This window comes from Larus michahellis, chromosome 3 (assembly GCF_964199755.1).
Source record: "Larus michahellis chromosome 3, bLarMic1.1, whole genome shotgun sequence".
In the NCBI taxonomy this organism is placed as follows: Eukaryota; Metazoa; Chordata; class Aves; order Charadriiformes; family Laridae; genus Larus; species Larus michahellis.
Window position 1 is genome coordinate 70,941,337 of NC_133898.1, and position 14,317 is coordinate 70,955,653.

General features: G+C 40.3%; 1 protein-coding gene across 20 annotated transcripts in view; it reads left to right on the forward strand.

Moving 5' to 3' along the window:
- The first annotated feature begins 363 nt into the window (after positions 1-363).
- The window catches only part of EPB41L2 (erythrocyte membrane protein band 4.1 like 2), a 121,802-nt gene continuing 107,848 nt past the window's right edge, over positions 364-14,317 (forward strand). For all 20 annotated transcript variants that reach the window (XR_012586227.1, XM_074580715.1, XM_074580719.1 and 17 more), the window contains exons 1-2: positions 364-476; positions 4,393-4,474. The gene's annotated coding sequence lies outside the window, so the exon portion shown is untranslated. The remainder of the gene's footprint in view (positions 477-4,392; positions 4,475-14,317) is intronic.

The window sequence follows — 14,317 nt, forward strand, 5'->3', positions numbered from 1 at the left end:
CGGGACCACACCGCGCGCACGGCCGCCTCCCAGCCCGGCGAGGGGCGAAACGGCCCCTGCGGCACCCCCGCGCCACTCGCCCGGGGCCCTGGCCGGCCAGCAGCGCTGCGGGCAGCCACCGCTCCAGTGCGGGCGCCCACGCCGCAACAGCGTTCCCCAAGCCCAGCCCCGCTACCCGTCCACAGGCGCACAGAGCCCCCGCACCCCTGACGGGCATCGGCCGTTGGAGACGGCCCTGAGAGGGGAGTGGGGGCAAAGCGTTCGCTCCGACGATTGACGAACGCCCCAGCCAATGGGGCCGAGGAGGCCCGGCTGAGGCGGTGCCGGGGGCGGGGCGAAGGGGCGGGCGGGGCGCGGATTGGCTGGGGGCGGGGCCGGCGGGGGTTTCTCCCGGGCTGGGCTGACGGCTGCGGTTGGGGAACTTCGATTTCGTATGTGAGCGCGAGCGGTGGCGGCAGCGGCCGTTGGGGCGGCAGGTACGGGCGGGGAGCGGGTCCTGGGGGGAGCGCGTCCTGGGGGGAGCGCGTCCTCCCGCCGCCGGCGGGGAGCGGGGGATGGTGGGGAGGAGGGCGCCGGGCAGCCGCAGCGCTGCGGGGGAGGGCGGCCGCACACCGGGGGGCCGCTACGCCCCGGACCCGCCGGCGTTTTCTCCCGCTCCGTTCCGTCCGCCGCGGGCGGGGCTGGGCCGGGAGGGAGGGGGCAGCTCTGCCCGTAGGGCGAGAGCCCGGCCCGGCCCCGGGCGGTTGGGGGCTGTCAGAGCCGCGGCCGGCCGTGGGAGGAGCGGGGACAGCAGGGGGCGGCAGCGGCCCCCGAGGAAGCGTGTCCGGAGCGGCGGCCGCGGCGGGGGAGAGCCCCTCCGCCTGGTGGGGCCTTTCCCTTCTCCTCGGGCGGGGAGGGGGGTCTCTGAGGGGGTCGGCTCCTCCCTCCCCTCCTTTCCGTGGCGGTCCAGGCGCTGGTCGCAGCGCAGCGAGCCGTGCGGGGCCCACTTTTCGCCGCCCCCTTTGCAGATCTCCCTGGCGGGGGCTACCGCCGCGGGCAGAGCCCGGAGCCTCCGCCCGCCCGCCCCGCCGGGGGGCGGCACGTCCGGGCGGCCCGGCCTGGACCCGGCTGGACCCGCTCCGGCCGCCGTCCCGGCATCTGCTGCGCTTTAGGGTCGCCCGCTTCCTGGTCTGAGGCTGCCAGGCTGGAAAGAGAGGGGTGTTTTCCCCCCAAAATCTGTCCAGATTTCTGTCCGTCATTCTCCCGCACCCGTCTGCTGCATGCTCCGCGAGGAGAGGAGGCTTTTTTAATTTTTTTTCCCTCATGGAGCACTACTACTCATTCTGATAACTTCATCTGTTTACATTTTGGGCTGTTTCTTTCTTTCAACTGTAAGTGAACAACTGCAGGAAAAAATGAGCTAAACAGGACCTGGCACTGAAGCTCTTTATTAATAATTAGGCAGGGGATGAAACTGGGGAAGGCTGTACGTTACTAATTTCCTTCCTCTTCAGGATTAGAATAAAAAAATCAGTGTAGAATCCTATTGTACGTTCTTTATCTGTTATTTAGAAAAGAAATAGTCTGCCTTTCAAGATGTGACAACCTGGCCTATGTATCCATATTATGCACTGAGATCTTTAAAAAAAAAAATGAAGTATTATTTATAAATTTAGGTCCAGAGTTCTTTTCCTATTATTGTTCTTTTGTAAGGCTTTGATTACAGTGCTGTGAAGTCTGAATACTCTTAAAAGAGCTGTTAACACTGTAGTAACATTTTTAGTGCAGCATTTTTCCACAGATGAAGATCCCACTGAGTTGAAGTTAATCCCTTTTGATGTTAATAGTATTGTGCATGCATGTGTATGGTTAGAATTGACTTAAAGGAGGTTACTGTATGAATGATTGCTGATTGACATAAAGGGAGTTGGTTTGAGGGGTTGTCACCCTAATGATTATGATTTCCAGAAACAGCTTCTGAAATAAACCACTGCCAGGGAACAAATAATAGCCAGCTAGGGAGTAAACTTAGGTTAAGGTGCTTTGATACCAGTAACGACTAGCAAACAGTTCAATTAGGATGGTTTTTTTTCTTCTTGTAAAGCTGTCTAAGACCAATTTTTAATTAAAACCATGTAATTTATAGCTTTTTCATTGACGTGTGGTGCTTTGCTTAGCTTTACTGCCTCATTTTCCTGTCTGCTAGCATGGGTGCTTCCAGAGTGTTAGTGAAATGCAACAAGCATGTAATTCTGGAAAACTTAGCCTTCAGCAAATTCTCATAAACTTGCATGTTTCCAGCCCTGGGGAGTTTGAAATGGCAAAGTACTTTTTTAACAGGATCTAAAAAATAAAGCCACGTCCTTTGTCATCATACTCGTAAATTTCAACCATCAGATTACTGCAATCCCTAAGTTACAGAGCCAAGCAGTTACACAGAACAGACCCAGTTCAGACCCAGTTTCGTGGCATCCTGGGTTACGCAGGCATGGCCCTGAAAGGATATTCAGCTGAAGCGTTCTGCTTCAGCTGCTACTGTCCTCCCTTCCAACAAGTTTCCATTTCTGCTTGCTATGCTGTTTTCTATCTGGTGTTAACCTCTATGGTGGGAAGTTGAGCTGCTTTCTCTTGCTTAAATTGCAGTGTTCTGCTGAGTTTGATTCCCTTTGGGCTTAGAATGTGACCTTCCCTTCCATGTTTTCCGAGGTTAAGGTTCTCAAAGTTTATGTCAACAGTTTGTACCTGTGTCAGATGAGCTTGCATTGTAACAATGTCATTTAGAATGGTCTAGGCAAGACTTTCAAAACCATATATATTCTGCATGCACACATGCTGAAAATGGAGAAGAGGGAGCGTTCAAACTTCTTACCAGCTAGGGCTGTGTGGAATAGACTTCCAGGCATCCTTCCTTTGGAAATATATATTTTGTTCCACTTCTAATTTGATAAGTCTCCAGCAACTGCAGTCAATTCATACAAAGCTTCTGATTTTTATTACCACTTTTTGATGTAACTTAAAAAGTAGGAGCAAAGGCAGCTCTCTGAAGCCAGTCAGACTTGCTGATGTCTGTTAATGGGCTTTCAGAGACAACACTGAATAGCTCTCATTTAGAAAGGGTAACCTGAAGAATAATTGTATTACTTATGATTCAGATCATATGGAATACAATTTAGTAAATGTGAATATAGGCAAAATATGCATTTTTCATGTCGCCAACTCCCAAGTCACACATTTAAAGATGAAGAACATGGGTCACGGGTGGAGAATGGGAAAGTATTCTGGGAAGTACAGACATTTAAAGGAGGTATTGTGGGTTGTGATTAATAATAATTTGAACATAAGATCTCTTTAAGTAGTTAAAAAAAATCAAACTAGGTATATAAACAACATAACTTATATGACAAGGTAATAATATATTTCTGTATTTGGTGCTTGTGGGATTCCTTTTTGAATTCTGTGTTCGCTTTTGGCATTAAACTTTATAAAGTTGATAGTAGTAACCTGAAAGAATTTTGGGAGTTACAAGAACTGGGAAACATGTTTCAGTACGAAAGATTGACCTATTTAAGGATTAAAAAGGGGGGGGAATGAAATAAAATGGTGATAGATGTACCTGTAATGTGGATGAGAGCGGATGATAGCAGCTATAAAAGGATTCAATGGCAGGAAAAGGATCTAAATGGCTTACATTTTTAACAGTTATGTCTGTAGTATACAGCATTACTCTAATTCTTGAAAGAGGACAAGTTTTCTACATTTTAGTTTACCATGTGTAAATTTCAATAGGGTAAAAATGATTTTGCCAAAGGTGGTAGTGTATAGTTTATTTGCTGTTAGACATTTTTAAAAATTGAATGCTTTCCTGCGAAAGATGTACGAATTCAAATGGTGTTTTTATTTTTGAACTGATCTTAAGTTGGGGGAGAATGAAAAGAGGGAACGTGGGCTATATTCCTCATTGCAGGCAAAATTAACCCAAGAAAAGCAGTATTCAAAACTGTTCATTGTATACTCACACAATGGCTGGACACAAGAAAGAGGATGGAAGAAAGAAAAGGGGATGTGGAAGTGTGTGATTGTGTTATAGCCTGAGTTATACAAGAAGTCAGACTGCATTGTAAGGGGTTGCTTCTGGCCTTCTAAATTGAAAGAAGACTCCTCTTGACTTTAAGAGCATTAGATTTATCATGAACTGCTACACTTTTTCTTTTTTTTTTTGAAAGAGATAAAAGTTGAAATGCAAGTTAAATGATTGTGTATTTTTTTTCTTCCTATTTGAAAGGGTGTTCACATTTTAAAAATATATTTCTCATTTAAGCACAGTTCAGTTTCACTTACCGGGTTTTATAATTCACTCAGTTGACAGGAAAATTTTTGGTGTAATGTCACTCCAAATTTTACTCTCTCTTATAGGTAAAGAAGATATTGTGCTGTTATCCAGTTGTCATAGTTGATTGCATTCTACTAATCTTCAAGACTTGTACTGGAATTAGAGGTAACTTGTGATTTATTTTTTCAATATCAGAAAATTCTCTGTAGGAATTCACTAAATAGGTGAAGTTCTGTGGTTTGTTTCAACTTCTCAAATATTTTTGCTGTTAATGTGATAAATTTACATGGTTTAAGTTGTCAGTTTTGTAGTATTATACAAGAAAGACACACATGATGATACAGTGAATATTTTGACTTTCATGAAGTTTTAAATCCTTAATGAAAAGTTTGTGATATAAATTCTGTGAAGGTAACTTTACTAGTGAATTATTTCCTCCATAGACTTCACCTTGTATTTGAGTACTTTGTAAAGATTTACAGAAGTGAAGGCTGTATCAACAGAATATTGATTAATTACTATTGAGTAATACAAAAATAGTCATTCTGTTTGGCTAGTGAAATGAGAAAAGTATGTTCTGTGTATGGTATGAGATTATAATGCAAGTGGGACAGCTCGGTAAGAATACATGCTTGTTTATTTTAGCATACTTGGGGGAAAGAAGTTTATTTCCATTGCATTAATGTCTGATGTTATAGTGGCACTATGCAAACACTGCATTACAGCAACTCTGTAAGTGTTGCTACCTGCTCAGCTAGTTCTGTAGGCATTGCTGACAACGCTGAATAGTACTCTCTAGTTTCAGTTTACAGCTCATGGCTTTGTTTCTCCGTTTTACATTCTTTACGTAGTTCCTTACATTTGACATACTAATTTGAAAATAGAAACAGTCAGAAGAAATCTATGGACTTGATATGTAAAACTGCAAACCCCAGCAAAACAAAACTCAAATCCTGTTTCCCTTCTCAAATAATTCTCTTCACCTTCTTGCCTTCCACACTCCTGTACCCTGTTTTTTTTTCCCAGTTCTGGAGGAAAGCTGGGGCTGGATCTTTTCTCGTTCTATGAGAGCAGAGGACTCGATTATAGGTAATGTTTGAGGTCTCATAAAGGAGAAGTTAAGATTTATTTTTTTTTGCTCTGCATAGCACAACTTCCTTTGGTGGCATGATGTTTCATGACTGGACTCAAGTATGAGATGCTTTGAAGGCCTGACTTCTGCTAAGTTGGCCTCTTGTATAAATACTGATAGGATGGCTCTGAATATTCTCAGAAGCAGGTAGTAGTGTGGTGGTGTTTTTTTTTTTTTTCTAATGGAGATAAGGTACTACTGCTGTTCATCTATGTAGTGCTTTTATTAACAGTAGCTTGACTCTTCAGAGACCTTGTTGTGAAGGAGCATTGCAAAATCATCTCTTTAAAACTGGAGACTTCAGTGTCTAGGGGGTTGACTGAATGCGTTACTTAATGTTATATATACCATGGTGCTCATATTCGTCTGTGTCTGGGTTTCCCCTCCCTGGATCCTTTCTGAAAATGTGATATGGCCTGTCTTTTAACTTACCTTGCTGTTACTAAGTGATGCGACCTGTGTGCTCTGTAAGGTCATTGTTAGAAGGCTTTGGCATTCAACAGTAAAATAGGGTTAGCTAAGGACAGTTTAAAGGGAACTGTGGATTGCTTTGGTGCTCTAGGTTTGAATCTTCCCTTTTGCTTCTAACGTTGTCTGTGCGGTTTTCTATTTGCAAAGCCCTAGTTCTGGAGAAATGTTCCATTGGAAAAGATGTTCAGTTACCAGGAAATAAAAATAGACTCTAAAAAAGAAGTGCGGACTGTCTGAAAGATTGGTTTCATCTTAAATTGCTTGCACTGATGACAAAGCAGAGTTTAACCAAATATTTATTGTTGAAATTACTCTGTAATTAGTAGTGTTGTACAGCTAAATGTAACACCAGATTTTACTGTAAATTACTGCTATCCCATTACTGTGGCTTGAGAAGTATAGACTATAACTGTGGTATTCTTTTTAGTGGCCTGGATAAGAATTTGACTACAACGTTTTAAGAACATAGTTTTTGTATTTTTAATAACATTCTTCAGTATGTATTTAAATGCATGATGTGATCTTTTACCACAATGGAAAATTAGAACAGCTTTTTCTAATTTGAAATGCTCAGTTATCCTGTATATGTGATTTAAAATATATATTCTTACTGCAAGCTTTTGAATTGGTATAAGACAACCTTTAAATTCTGATTGACTCAGCACGTATCCTACTTCTTCTGAAAGTCAAACCAAAATTAAAATCTGATGATAAATACACACTTGGGTTTCACATTTGTTGAAACATTTTTATTGCTTCCAGTTACTCACAAAAGCAAGGATTCATTAATAAAATATTTCAGAATATACTGAGTATGTCCTGCAAACTTGTTTGAGGATGAATGTTTCAATTTTGGATCTGAAAGTTCTTGTTCAATTTCCAAATGCAGTGTTTCGTACTTTGTAGAGACTATTTGTAAATGAACTATTTATGGTTTCCTCAGTTGAAAGAAGTTGTTTTATCCTCTGTTTGGCTTCCTCCTTTTGAAGTTCTGCTTAAGTGCCCTACTTAAATAATACTGTAACTGCAGTTGTTTCATCATTGATCAGTTGAAGAAATGTGACAAAATAGTAAGCCTGTATATCAGTGATCTTCTCTTAGAGGATTGGATCCTGTTTCTTTGTGGCTTTTTGCGTACTTTTCCTGGTAGGATTTTGCATGATTGGACCATGAATTTGAAGCAAATCCAATGTCTGGAGGAAAAGAGGAGGAAAAAACCCACAACCAAAACCCAAAGAATGTCCTAGCATAAATTTCATACTTAAGTCCATGTTTGGTCCAAAGACTGCTTTGCCCCCCTGTATTGTAGTAATCTTTGTCAAGAGGTTAGCTATGCAAGGGTCAGAGGTCCCTTGGATCAAGCCCGGGATAGCAACATATCAGTGATACTACTCCTTCTTTACAAACCCCAACTGCAAGTGATTTTAGTATTAAACCTGTTTGGGACCTTTAATTATGTCATGTTAATTAACTTAAGCTGTTGGACATTTGGGCTCACTTTATACGTGCTTTTTCCACTCTGTGTGCTTGAGGATGTGTCTTACAGAAAGCCATTAATGTTTAATGAGATCTGTGCACTTGCAGATTTATTCCCCCCCCACCTTGAGTATAGTATTTCCTTACAACATGAGACCATTGTAACTTTTTCTGAATACATTGAAATATTTTCATTCGTAAGGATAAGAAATATTTCTGAAGACTGAAATCCATATTCTCAGTCTTTATCTCTTAATTCCATTCAGTAGAAAAGGTGAAACACATAGCATGTTAAAACATTACATTTTTTTGGTCAGTTGAATTTAGTCCCAGTGTCATTTTGGAAAGTAAGGATGTTAGTGAAGTTCCATGGGATAACTGCAGAATAGAATAATGACTTACAGTAGAGACGGAGTACTTGAGGTGTTGGGGGGAAAAGTTTACAGTATTATCAGCATATTGTTCTTTTACTGAAGCAGTAATGAAACTCTATATAAGTGAATTTGGGAACACTTAAATTCTGTGTTGTAGGTGAGAAAAATACTTGGAGACAAACTTTTTAGCAAGTCTCTTTCTCAGTGGTAGTATAGTGAGCCTCTGATCCTCTATATGCTCACTGCAAAACCCTAGGGGCCCTGTTGCGATAGGACAAGGGGGTAATGGCTTTAAACTAAAAGGAGGAAGATTTAGACTAGATATAAGGAAGAAATTTTTTACGAAGAGGGTAATGAGACACTGGAACAGGTTGCCCAGAGAGGCTGTAGATGCGCCATGTCTGGAGACATTCAAGGTCGGGTTGGATGGGGCTCTGAGCTGCCTGGTCCAGTTGAAGGTGTCCCTGCTTACTGCAGTAGAGGTTGGACTAGAAGACCTTTAAAGGTCCCTTCCAACCCAAACTATTCTATGATTGTTGTTTAGGTGTAGTTCAAACAACTTTCCTGCAGTTCAGAGTGAAAGGGAACCTAACAAAACCAAGTTGATTAAGGTATTGTAAATCTTTTGTATTGTCTATTTCATGGGCCATCATTAGGAGAGATGGTTAACTAGTACTTTTATTTAAAAACTTAAAGGTAGACTGGTTGACATGAAAATGGTGTTGATATAAAATTTCCTGTATCTTCTATAAGAAGCTTCTAAAGTGTGTAGGGTTTTGATTTTTTTTTTTTTGTGTGTTGTAGGTTGTTTGTTTGTTTGTTTTACTTCACATATTCATGTTGGAGGTGAATACTTTGCTCTGACCGTACTCCCCTGATATTGGACTGTGCTTTTGAAAAAGTACCACTTCAGAGCTGAAATTGCTGTATTTTCAGTAATGATAAAAATCAAAGCAGGACTGAAGGACGTGAATTTTGTGTGTTAGAATTTGTACTACATGGTATATGAAGAAGTTATTCTAGTTCCTGTAATAGGGAAACTGCTTTACATTTTAGGCATTAGGAGCTAGTGCAAGACAATGTTATGAAATACATTTATGTTGTCACGGGTTTTTTTCTTTTTTTGCTTGCTTCTAACCTTAGTAAAAAAACATGTCTCTTTCTTATTAGGAATTCTCTGTATTTTCCTTGAGTGCTATTTTCTTTTGGTCTACCTTCTATTTGTCATTGGATGCTGTTCTCCATTAAATTTTTAATTAAATTTTGAAGTTTCCCTCTTCGAGGTAACTTCTTAGTGGAAAATGTTGGTTTGTTTCTTTGTTTGGTTGGTTTTTTTTTAATTTTAGTAAAGTTAGATGATTTTTTTTAATATGTAATTAGTAGAGCTGAAATTCAGTAGTGCAGCAGCCACTTACAGCTTCTTTTAGAAGAATACGCGGTTTTGTCGACCTCTTTGAATTACACTGTGTTACTTCCCCATGGCTCCTGCAGCTTGTCAAATCTTGTTCTTCCCTCACCCTCTTTTTTTTCTTTTTTTTAAATATAAAATGGAATAAAGATGATCTTTCCTTTTGGGGGAAAGCGAAGTTTTGGTTGTTTGTGGTTTGGGTTTTTTGTTTGGTTTGGTCCCCCCCCCGTCTCCCCCTACCATGGGTATGGAGTTTTTCCATTTCTTTTAGAGCAGAGCAAGTTCTGCTGACTACCTGCAGGCTCTGCCTCCCACCAACGTGTTGGAGCCAGTCACCTCCAAGTCTATTGGTGCCGTGTGTGCGTGTGAAGTCTGCAGGACAGTGCTGTGTTGTGACCACATTGGTCTGCTGTCAGATGACACAGATTCTTGACAGTATCTCCTGATTTGAGGAAGGGGCTTCTGTATACTCTAGGCATTGCAATAGTGTTTCATGGCAGATGAGACTCTTGGATTAGGGTAGCTTTGTTACACAAATGCAAAAATGTCTGATTTTGTGCCGTTAAGTCTTTTTTTCCCCAGATAGTGTTATTCTCTGATAGTTCAAGAATGCAACTGATACTAGAATAATTGTGTGGAAATTGTCTTACTTAAGTTTCTTGGTATTGTAGAGACTTGAGTAACTTTCTCACAACAGAACAATGTTAGTTTGATTTCTATATGGAAACAAAGTTGGAAAGTTTTGCAGTGTATATTTCTTCTATAAAATGAAAGAGAAACAAAATGATAAAATAGCAACTTTGACATCTCTCAAAAGAAAGCTTCATGACTTAAATATTCTTATCAGAACAGCAAGATTCTGCTTTAATGGGAATTCCACCTGTACCTTTTTTCTAGTTGTTTGCTATTGTTAGGGTATGAACAGTTGTCTTTTTATAGAAGACAAACAATGTTTTGCTATCAGATTTTTGCAAGCTTAAAATTATAGTTATTTCTACTTTTCAGAAGCATAAAGTAAAATTACAGAAATTTGTTTTCTTTAAACATTTTTGCAGAGCATTATTAGTCTGAAATGATATATGAACTATGATGGCATGGAGGGAGAATGTACTACTGTAGGAGTGAATTGGAGCGGGAGACACTTGAGACATTTCTGACTGTGACTCATTATTTCTTTGTCTGGTTTGGTGAGCTTAGAGAGCAGAATGTGACTTTTGTACCTTTGATCATATGTATCTTGTATGTGCAAACATTTGAACAGCAAATGTGGCCACTAACTGGGCTGTAATTTTTTTTTCTTCAATACTAAACTTGAGCTTATTAGTGATGTCAGTGGGCAACTCTGTCCACAGACCATTCAAGGACAGTACTTTTGAACTATTGCTCCTATCGTGGGACCTTTAATACAAGAATGTACTTAGGCCTTTAAATTAGCAGGCTGAGTATCTGTAGTCTGTATGGGGGTTACGTTAAGCAACCAAAGTTGGGCTTCCATTTACAGCAGCAGATATACTGGTTTGAGTATGATTTCTTTTCCCTCTCCTCCATTTCAATTTATCCTCTTAAAGGCATGGTTCCCTGTATTTTCTTTCCCCTTCATCCCTTCAATTCCAAGCCCTTTGTAACCTTCTCTTCCCCACTTCATTTTCTTCTGTTCTTTTGTCTTTTTTGTTCTCCTCTTGAATTAACTCTAAAGTAAACACTGCTGTTGCTTACAAAGTCCTGTACTACTGAAGAATTGAAGACGGCTTTTGCTCAGCTCGTCATGGCTAAAGAAACATTTGTAAGGAGTTGAGAGTAGTCTGATGGTGATACTCTGCAAAGGTATGCAAAACTCCTTGTGTCTGCTGTGAGCACTAAAATGTCACCTGAACCACAGCTGGTATTTTTAAATGCTACACATTAAGGGCGTAGCTGAAATTGAAGCAGCCACCTCAGAATTCTTTGTTTAAAAACAGGCAACATAGGTATTGACACAGATGAGATAATCTAATGTCAACATGATTGCAGTATAAAGACTCTTCTCTTGCAATATCAAACTAAGCTGAATGTGCTCCCATGCAGCGCTTCTATCCTTTTGTTTTGAAAACAGTTGTTGCTCCTTTCACCCTGCTAGACTAAGGGAGGGAGATGCCTTGTTGTCTTTTGAGGTATATCTTCCTTTTAATGAAAAACCTTTCAATTTACTGACCTGTCTCTATGCTTGAAAAGCACTGCCATAGGCTACACTTACTTTTCAAGAGTATGCAAGTCATTCACATGACAAAACTGTCTTTGATGCTGATACCCCTGAAGGGCTGGTAATTCTGCAAAGTCTAAAATAAAAGCACTGAATTGCTGGCAAGAATTTTGCTAGCAATTCAGTGCTTTTCAGCCAAGAGAGCATGCGTACTATGTTCAGTTTTCCACTTGGATCCACCGATTTGGTTGTACCTACTTTTTTGAATCATTTGTATGCTTTGTTGTTTTGCTGCTATTTTTCAAAACGCGTGTGGAAATTTTAGTTCAGATGTTTTGAGGAACCAAGCACAGCTATAAAACTCTTAAAATTCTTAGCTTGCTGCTGCACACGGAGAAGCGACAGCAAGAGAAAAGTCACTAATGCACGTGGAGTGTGCCTAGGAACAAGCTCCTGGGCTTTGACTTCCACTAGCTTTCCATTTCTGATTGCAGTGCTAAACAGGGCATAACTTTTGCAGTGGGAAGTAGGAGAAAAGGAGGAATCTAAAGTTGCGAGTTTCTTTCTTTCTTTATTTTGTTGGGGTGGGTTTTTTTTGTTCCGAAGTTACCTACGGTTTTTGTTCTGCAGCCTTTTGTAGCTTGTTAGGATAAGCTGTACTTATTCTATCTCATGGACAAATGCTGCTAGTCTTTTTCTTCTTACAGCTGGTGGGCTTTGTGGCTATTTGTCTAGCATCATAGTGCAAGTGGTGATATTCAGAGATCTGACTGGCAGTTAGTTTTTAAATAGCATAAAGTACAATAAGTGAGAAGTGAAGAGACTTGCAGTTTGATGTAAGGCAATGACTGCATTATTGTGGTTTTGTGCTCACAAGACATTTGAGTCAGCATTACAATCTATGATCAGTAAGATGCTGCTTTATTTCCTGTGGGTGGTTTTATTTCCTCTTATATAGGGAATTTTGACTTAAACATTTAACTCAGTCTATAAAGCTAAAATATTTCTAAAACATCTTCACTGCCTGTTGTTGCTGCAGACTTACAGAATGTATAAGAAATACAGGAATATTAATTAGCAGAACTAACTTCTTCTGATTCTGATATACTGTCATTGCCTACAATAATATCATATTTTTAAACTGTGACTTCTCAGTTAAAAAGGTCCTGCATGAAAATGGTTAGTTACAGTGACTCTCTAAAATCATTGCCAGCAGTTCGCATGAGAGATGGTGTTGAAATACAGCAGATGATAGGCAGGCAGAAAAATACCTTTTTGGGAGAGATTTATTGTAGTGAAAACTATGATTCTTTTACCACAAAAATACAAAGACAGATGCATTAAGAGATTTCTGAATGTTTTTAATGACTTTATTTTTGGTGGTCTTATGACTATTGTATCCATGTTGTTCTGTAGGTTATGTAGGTGTTAGGAGACTGGAGTGTTATTAAATATGAGGTATCTCCTGACTTTTCAGAAAAGGTTGAGATGCCATTATGAGAATTCTAAATCAGATCTGCTGAGTTCTTGCAATAAGATGCCAAAGACCCTTCACTTTTTTTCTTCCCCATGGAGTCTCAAGAATATTGTAACTTGATTTATACTTTTGTTTTCTCTTCCAAGTCAAGAAACTTAATTAAGCAGCTTAGGCTCTACACAGGTTGCAAATGAACTTCTCTAATGTATTTTATGATAGATATGTCTAACATAGCCTACTGACCTCGGTGTGTTCAAGAGAAATATATATGGAAGCTGGCCTAGTCAGCTCTCTGGGTGAGACCAAAGTGCTTCATATATTGCCTATATATGAAGATGTGTCTGTGTCTAAACTATTGCAGCTTTGTAACTGTCCACTAGTGCTCAGATTGGAAGTATCTGTGAGTGAAGGTAACCTTTTGATGTGATGACATCAAATGGAAGCAGTGACACTTCTGTTTCCATACGCAGTGGTTGTGCTCTCTGCTTCCAGTCTAAGAGGTCACCATGGCCAATAAAGTAAACTGCAACAAATTCTATGCCCTTGTGGCAAGGGTACAGAAGTGATGCCATGAGTTAACTGTAGTCTGAGGAATTGCTCCTGCCAGAATTCCAGCATGGCTGTCTAAAGTTTTGTTTTCTCAGATCTGTCAGCTGCAACAGTTGAGGTACATTGATAATCAGGGTGAACTAATTTAGTTTGAATATTTGCAAAGCCATCATGACTATTTGACCAAAATTATCAAACTAGCCATGCAGGAGACAGGTTTTTATCTACATCATCTTCTCTGCATTATCACTTCAAATACCTGCAGCAGGCAGAGCTTCCCAGCTCTGTCGTTGTGCTTTTATGATCAGCTAACTGTCCACCTGTTTCTGAACGCGGATTCTTTGGGTTAAAGGCACACATTAGTTTGCATTCTGAGTGTAATGGTGGGAATGGGGAGTGGAAGGAAGACACCTAGAATGCAAAACTCGTGAGAGTCCTGCAAGCTGAATAAACTGGATTTAGAGATCCCATCTATCTAATATCGGTTGAAATTGGCTTATATTGCTGAATTTGCTTCTACTGACTTCTTTCAAAAACTTTCTAATGAATGTAGTAGTAGCGTGGAAAAGCAGGACCTGAGCAGTAGAATTTTTAGGTAATAATCAGTTTTTCATATATTTGAAATATTGCTCCACTCACGTTCTTTCTCCTTTTTCCTCACTTTGTGCTCTGATGCTCTACTATACAATATTCAGTAATAGTTGTAAGTAGTAATCTGGGAATACTGAAAATACTAGCCTTTCTTAGCTAATGGTGACAAATATGTTGTTGACTTTCTTGTAATCCTCCTCAGAATTAAGTTCAAGTTTACCTGAAAGCATCAGGACTTTAAATACTTAAAACTAAGTTCTAATGGAAGAACTTCATTAAGGATGTTTTTCTATGACTTTGTCTTGCTCTCCTTTATAACAAAATGTCAGCTTTCTTCCTGTCACTAATACA